Source organism: Rattus rattus, chromosome 14, assembly GCF_011064425.1.
Source record: "Rattus rattus isolate New Zealand chromosome 14, Rrattus_CSIRO_v1, whole genome shotgun sequence".
Taxonomy (NCBI): Eukaryota; Metazoa; Chordata; class Mammalia; order Rodentia; family Muridae; genus Rattus; species Rattus rattus.
The window spans coordinates 17,962,771-17,969,781 of record NC_046167.1 but is presented as its reverse complement, the minus strand read 5'-3'; the positions used below and the strand labels follow the sequence as shown (position 1 = coordinate 17,969,781).

Sequence of the window (7,011 nt, the reverse complement as noted above, 5' to 3'; positions counted from 1 at the left end):
GCGCCATGAAGGGAGCCTATGAGAGGCTATTGGTGAAGCCTAGCAGAAGACTCCATGGGATGATCACCAAGAACAGCAGTGGCAGTGGAGTGGATCAGCCTGAGCTTAGAGTGCTACAGAGGGCAGAACTGGAGAAGTGACTTCAGCCCTTTGGAGGAGCCCAGAAGATCATGTGTGGATCCAGACATTGAAACAAAAAGCTGTAACATTGAAGTTTGAGATGCAAGAGCTATGGCTTATCTGTTGAGGAAAACTGCTAACAGGGAGTGGAACCAGCCCTAGAGAAAGAAGTTTGTTGCAGTCAACAAAGACAAAAAGGGAGTTGGAGATCTGAAAACTGCTTTGACATCAGACATGGAGTTTGCCCAGCTGGTTTCCTGTCTTGCTTTGGGGATTACAGTTACATGATTGGATGAATCTCAAAGGAGACTTTGCACTTTGTACTTTTAACATTGTTGAGACTGCTATAGAACATAGGGGTCTTTTTAAATTGGAATAAATGTATTTTGCATTGGGGTATGTTTAAGTATGGTCCCCATAAATTCATATATTTGAACAAGCCTATGGAGGCCAGGAAGTCGAATGTGATGGTTTGTACATGCTTGGCTCAGGGAATGACACTGCTCCTGTTGTGTGTCACTGTGAGTGAGGGCTTCAAGACCCTCATCCTAGCTGCCTGGAAGCCAGTATCTGCTAACAGCCTTCAGGCGAAGATGTAGAACTCTTAGTTTCAACTGCACCATTCCTGACTGGATGCTGCCATGTTCCCATCTTGATGATAATGGACTGAACCTCTGTAAGCCAGCCGCAATTAAATGTTGTCCTAATAAGAGTTGCATTGGTCATGGTGTCTTTTTCATAGCAATAAAACCCTAAGACATGGTGTCTCTTCACATCAATAGAACAATGACTAAGAAAGGGCATTATGGTGTTTGTATGTAAGAGAGAGATGTGTTCAAGTAAATGCTTTGTAAGTCCGTGGGTATATATGTGCAATGTGCGAAGAGATCAGAGGCCAACCTTGGGTGTTATTTCTCAGGACCTGTCCAAATTATTTGTTAAGGTCTCTCATTGGCCTTGGGTTCACAAGTACACTAGACAGGAATTTCCTTAGTGCTGGCTTTCCCCTTACATTAGTTATGGGGTTAGAACTCGGGTCCTCATGCTTGTGTGGTAGGCATTTTCCTGACTCTTCTTAGCCCTTGGGTAGTGTGTGAATATTCCTTGTTTTTTTCACTTTCATAGCAGTCTTACTGAAATCTTGAACACATTTTCACCGGTGAGGTGCTTTGCACTTTACCTCCAAAGTTCATTTGGTCAGTTTCATCTTTGGATTTTGATTTCCATCATCCCATTTTTGTTAAATCTTTGGTGTTTTCCTTCTGTTTCAGTCTCCCGCCTCCAACTCCATTTACTAGCATTTCATTCATTTCCCCCCCGTTATTACCTGAAATAACTGTGGCAGCTTATAATTTAATGCACCCGTACAGTGAACTCAGCGATGAGTAGGGTCCTTCTTTTCCTTGCTCATGACAACGATCTCAGATTTTAATACGGAATTTGCCACATGTATACTAGCCCGTTTAATGATGAAATCTTATCTCTTGGTAACAAAATTTCAACTCACAGCTCAAGGTCCTTGGTACTGTTGAATTTCTCTCCGCGGTACTTATCTGTAGTAAGGATAAGACTTGAATTGTTAATTATGGTGACCTCAACGCTCTTCACGTAGATGATAAACTTCAAATCCGTCTGGGGAACTCCCACAATGAACTTAAGTTTTGTATGGATTTAACATTCAGCAAATTCAAACAGTAGTGACATCTTCCAGTTGGGCTAGATCAAACTGCATTACCAGAGTCACTGGAGATGACCTTCAATTTATAGCTAGTTGATTGTCTTTACTCCAGCCAACTCAGTTTTTTTTTTACTCCAGACTGTACCTAGGCGCTTTAGCTACAAGGGGAGGTTCAAAAGCAAGCAGTTTGACAGAAACTATGTTAGCTGTGACATCTTGGCCTAAAGACCTAAAATAGTTGGGTAATTTTTCATCAAGAAAATCATTTCTAGTTCAACCTAAGATGGCCTCAGCAATGAAACAAGATGGAAGCGTCTCTGAACGATCCCGCCCTGACCCAGTACAGCACCTAAAAAGAAAAAGCCAGAAAGCGGCCATGAGCAACCCACAATACACTAGAGGAGGTTCCGGCTGAGGAGCCTCACTTCCTGCTCACGCCTTCTATATCCGGCCGCCTACATCTCGCGAGAAGCCAGGGAAAGCTAGGTCCTCCAATCCAGAGCGAGCTTTGCCCCTCCCGGGCGCCTGCGCATAAAAGAAAAAGCAAGAGCAACGTGGACGCCGGCGGCGGTCGCGCCTGCGCCTTGGCGTGCTCTCCGTGATTGGCCCCCGTGACGCGACCCACGGCGCTTTAGTTTTCACTTTCTGTCTTCTGAGCCCCCTCCCTCTCTCACGGTCCACGAGGTTTCACTTCCGGTTACTGGTGCCCGGGGGTGCCGGAGGGCGGACGCGTTCCCAGCGCCGGGCTGGTTTCTGAAGCCGCTTCTCGCCTGTGAGACTGAGTGAGGGACCGGAGCGTGCGCGCGCGGCCGGGAGACACCCGGGTTCGTGAGGCGAGGTTCGAGGAGACGCGGCAGGACGAGGGGCCAGGAGGAGAAAGGGACGGGCTGTTAAAGCATGGGAAGGACACTGAGCTGTGAGCTCGGCTCCTCAGGGAAGGCTGCCTCGCCGGGGACAGGTAACGCTCCCTCAGGGATCGGGGCGTCCCGGGTGAGGAAGAGCGGGGCTCGTGGGGCGCGCGTGGTGATTGAGGGCTGGTGGGCGGGCGGGCAGGGCGGCGCGCGGGGCCACTGGGCAGACGCCTCGGTCGCCCGGGACGCGGGGCCCCCATGCTCCGACCTGGAGAGGAGGGTAAGGTTAGACAGGGTCTCCACCGAGCCTGTGGAGGGCGTGGGAATGGGTGTCTGCACTCTGAGGCAGAAAGCTGGGCGCGTTTTGTTTGTGTCACCTGTCACAGGGCAGCTCCATGCCCAAGGGAGGTGATCGGCTCTGCACTGAAGCGTTGCCTTGGTTTGGGGTTGGCCTAGCTCCTCCTCCCCCTGAGGGGTTTTGGGGAAACCCTCAGGTCGGGTTTCTGGATTCCGTAGAATCCAAGGCAACGCATGACAAGGTTTACACTTGTTTATTACGTACAATGGGCCTTCCCCATATGGAAGAGAGCAGCGGGCTGCAGCCACGTTGAAGGAATGTTGCAGTAGGCTGGTCCCGGCGTTGGTTAGAGGCGAGCCGGCGGGCACTTGGTAGGAAAATGTGGCTTAACTTTGAAAACTGGAGTTGGTTTGAAAGTTCTCGGGTCTCTTAAGTCTCGGTTGACGCGCCTTACTTTAAGCTACTCTGTACCGTACTCTTTCTGAGGGGAAACTTAGAACGGGAAGTCAATGAAAGTCTTTCCTAAACCTGTATAATACAAAAGCACCTGGGAACTCAACAGTGTCCGCCCTCAGAGGAGCAAAAGGAAGGCGGGGTGAATATGTCAGAGTGTAGAATCTGAGATTGTTGGAAAGCCTACCGAAGAGGTTTAGGACAAAGCACATACACCTGATAGTGTAAGCGAATACTCTCGTACTGGAAAATGGTTTGGTAAAGGATAGTTCAGTGTTATCAGTGTACATCAATACCTAGAGAGCCCAAGATAGAAAAAATAAAAGGTAACTGAGTATTTCTCAGTAATTACTATTAAGGACAATGATGTTGGAAGTGTGTTGTCAGTTCGTTTCCTACATTCTTTCAAATAAACATAAATGGCATCTCTTCTAGTCTGTAAACATTTGCTTAAATACATTGAAATTTGAAAACCGCCAGGAAACTTGCCTGGTACTATTTGTTACCTGTAGCATATCCGTTTAGCACAAATATGTTGGACACGTTTATCGGTCGTATCTTGTCAGTGGACATTTTTAAGATTTTTCTTATAAAAGTTCTTATACATATATATAAAATGTTTTTCAAAGATGTATTTACTTTATTTATCTGAGTACACTGTAGTTATCTTCAGACACATCAGAAGAGGGCATCAGATTCTATTACAGATGGTTGTGAGCCACCATGTGGTTGCTGGGAATTGAACTCAGGACCTCTGGAAGAGCAGTCAGTGCTCTTAACCGCTGAGCCATCTCTCCAGTCCATAACAATTCTTCAGAGCTGTGTTTTTCACCTGCAGCTGTTATAAACAGGGTTTAGGTGCTGATGATAACTGTTTGTAGAATCAAATTTTTATAATAATGCTAGGCAGTTTGTTAAAAGCCCTGGGATGATTTTACTTTTAAAATTTCATTCCCCTCAGATTTGGTTTTCATTACTCTCCAAGGCCGCACCGGTACTCTCCAAGGCCGCACTGGATGGTAACAATGTTTTCTAAACATTTTAACTCATCTAATAATTGAAAAATCATTTTAATTTTTAAACTTTCCTAGTGAATAAGAAAGGAAAACGTTTGGGACAGCCCGGTATCCCTGGGTTTGAACCCTCTGCTTCGACCTATTTACAATTACCATACTGTTTTAGTTATGGTAGCTTTATGATATACATTGGTACTTTCTTTTGGGTGGGGGAGACCAGGGAAAGCTCAGGATTCTTCTTTGTTCTTCCAGATAAATCATCTCAATCTCTATAGAAAACCACATTGGGATATTTGTGTTTGCATTATATAGCTTATTCATTGCATTTATATTCATTTACGAAAAGACTTTTTTTATTTTTTTCCTTCCAAGAATATATCTTTCTTGCCTTTTGCTTTTCATTTTGTCTTTTTAAAATTGGTTTCTGATTTAATTACTGCTTTTGTCATAAGAAATGTGCTTAGGGCATACTTCTGGTTTTGTTTAATAAAATATAACATTTAATTGGAGAAGTAAATCTCTTATTAATTGTCAAGACACTATTGCTTGATGAAATACACACTTTAATGTATAGCTACTTTCTCTTAGGAGAAGAGCTATTTGACCCCAACTCTTGATGTCTAGTTCATTTTGTTACAGGACATATTTCACCTCTATGCTCAGGGCATTTGGGGTGGAATGGGGGAGATGGAGAGAGAGAGGAGAGAGAGAGAGAGAGAGAGAGAGAGAGAGAGAGAGAGAGATGAAAGCAGTTTAAAAATCTTAGTTCTGCCCCTTGCTTTGTAAGATACGTTCAAGATTTATTTATTTTATGTATATGAGTACACTGTAGCTGTCTTCAGACACACCAGAAGAGGGAATCTGATCCTATTACAGATGGTTGTGAGCCACCATGTGGTTGCTGGGAATTGAACTCAGAACCTCTGGAAGAGCAGTCCATAAATGTAGTACAATGGGGGAGGGTACTTTGTTTGTTTGTTTGTTTGTTTGTTTGTTTATTGAGGCAGGGTTTTACTCTGTGTAGACCTTCCTATCCTGGAACTCACTCTGTAGACCAGGCTGGCCTTGAACTTGCAGAGATCCACCTGCCTCTACTTCCCAAGTGCTGGGAGTAAGGGCATTCCTCACCGCCACCCAGCATGAATTAAATAGATGTCAGTCTCTGTGGCATTGGCAAAAGCTAGGACATACCCAAGACTTGGGAGAAATGTAAACTTTACAGATTTAGTCATATGCAAATTAGACGCTTGGTAAACATTTGTTCACTTTAGAATTGTTTAGAACATTAACAAGGAACAGGACTGTATCAAGAATTGAAGATAGAAATAAATTATGACTGCCTTTCTAGCTTTCTGTAGAGATGACTGAGATGGGGCTCAACTCAGAAGACAGTTAAAATAAGTGTTACAAATTATTATTGAGTTCATATTGTAAAGAATTTAGTAGTGGTAGTCTTTTCTCTAACCCAACTACCTCCCAAATAATCTAGACAGAGACTATATTTTTGTTAAATAATTTTTTCTTTTTTCTTTCATTGGTTATTTTCTTTATTTACATTTCAAATATTAACCCTTTCCCCAGTTTCTCCTCTGGAAATCCCCCATCCCACCCCTCACCCCCCACCCCCGCCTCAATGAGGGTGCTCCCCCCCAGCCACCCCACTCCTTCCTCCCTGCCCTGGCATCCCCTACACTGGGGCATTGAGCCTTCACAGGTCCAAGGGGTTCTTCCATTGATACTGAACAAGGAGCCATGAGTCACTCCATGTGTACTCTTTGGTTGGTGGTTTAGTCCTTGGGAAGTGGAAGGGGTGGGGGGAGGTCTGGTTAGTTGATATTATTGTTCTTCCTATGGGATTACAAACCCCCTCAGCTACCTCAGTCCTTTCTTTAATTTCTCCATTGGGGATCTTATTCTCAGTTCAGTGGTTGACTGTGAGTATCTGTCTCTATTTGTCAGGCTCTGGCAGAGCCTCTTGGGAGACAGCTATATAAAGTTCCTGTCAGCATGCACCTCTTGGCATTCTCATTGGGGACTGGGTTTGGTGACTGGATGTGGGATGGATCCCTATGTGTGGCAGTCTCTGGATGGCCTTTGGTTCAGTCTCTGCTCCACACTTTGTCTCTGTATTTCCTCCTGTGAGTATTTTGTTCCCCTTTTAAAGAAGGACTGGAGCGTCTGCACTTTGATTGTCCTCCTTGAGTTTCATATGGTCTGTGATTGTATCTTGGGTAATTCCAGCTTTTGTGCTAATATCCACTTATCAGTGAGTGCATGTCATGTGTGTTCTTTTGTGATTGGGTTACCACACTCAGGATGATATTTTCTAGTTCCATCCATTTGCCTAAAATTTTCATGAAGTCACTGTCTTTGTTTTGTTTTGTTTTTTTAAAGATTTATTTATTATATAAGTACACTGTATCTGTCTTCAGACACACCAGAAGAGAGTGTGTCTCATTACAGATCGTTGTGAGCCATCATGTAGTTGCTGGGATTTGAACTCAGAATCTCTGGAAAAATAGTCAGTGCTCTTAACCACTGAGCCATCTCTCCAGCCCTGAAGTCATTGTTTTTAATAGCTGAATAGTACTCCAT

General features: G+C 44.3%; 1 protein-coding gene across 1 annotated transcript in view; it reads left to right on the top strand.

Annotated features, from left to right (window-relative positions):
* The first annotated feature begins 2,416 nt into the window (after window positions 1-2,416).
* The window catches only part of Tasor2 (transcription activation suppressor family member 2), a 49,456-nt gene continuing 44,861 nt past the window's right edge, over window positions 2,417-7,011 (top strand). The window contains exon 1 of the mRNA XM_032885081.1: window positions 2,417-2,756. The gene's annotated coding sequence lies outside the window, so the exon portion shown is untranslated. The remainder of the gene's footprint in view (window positions 2,757-7,011) is intronic.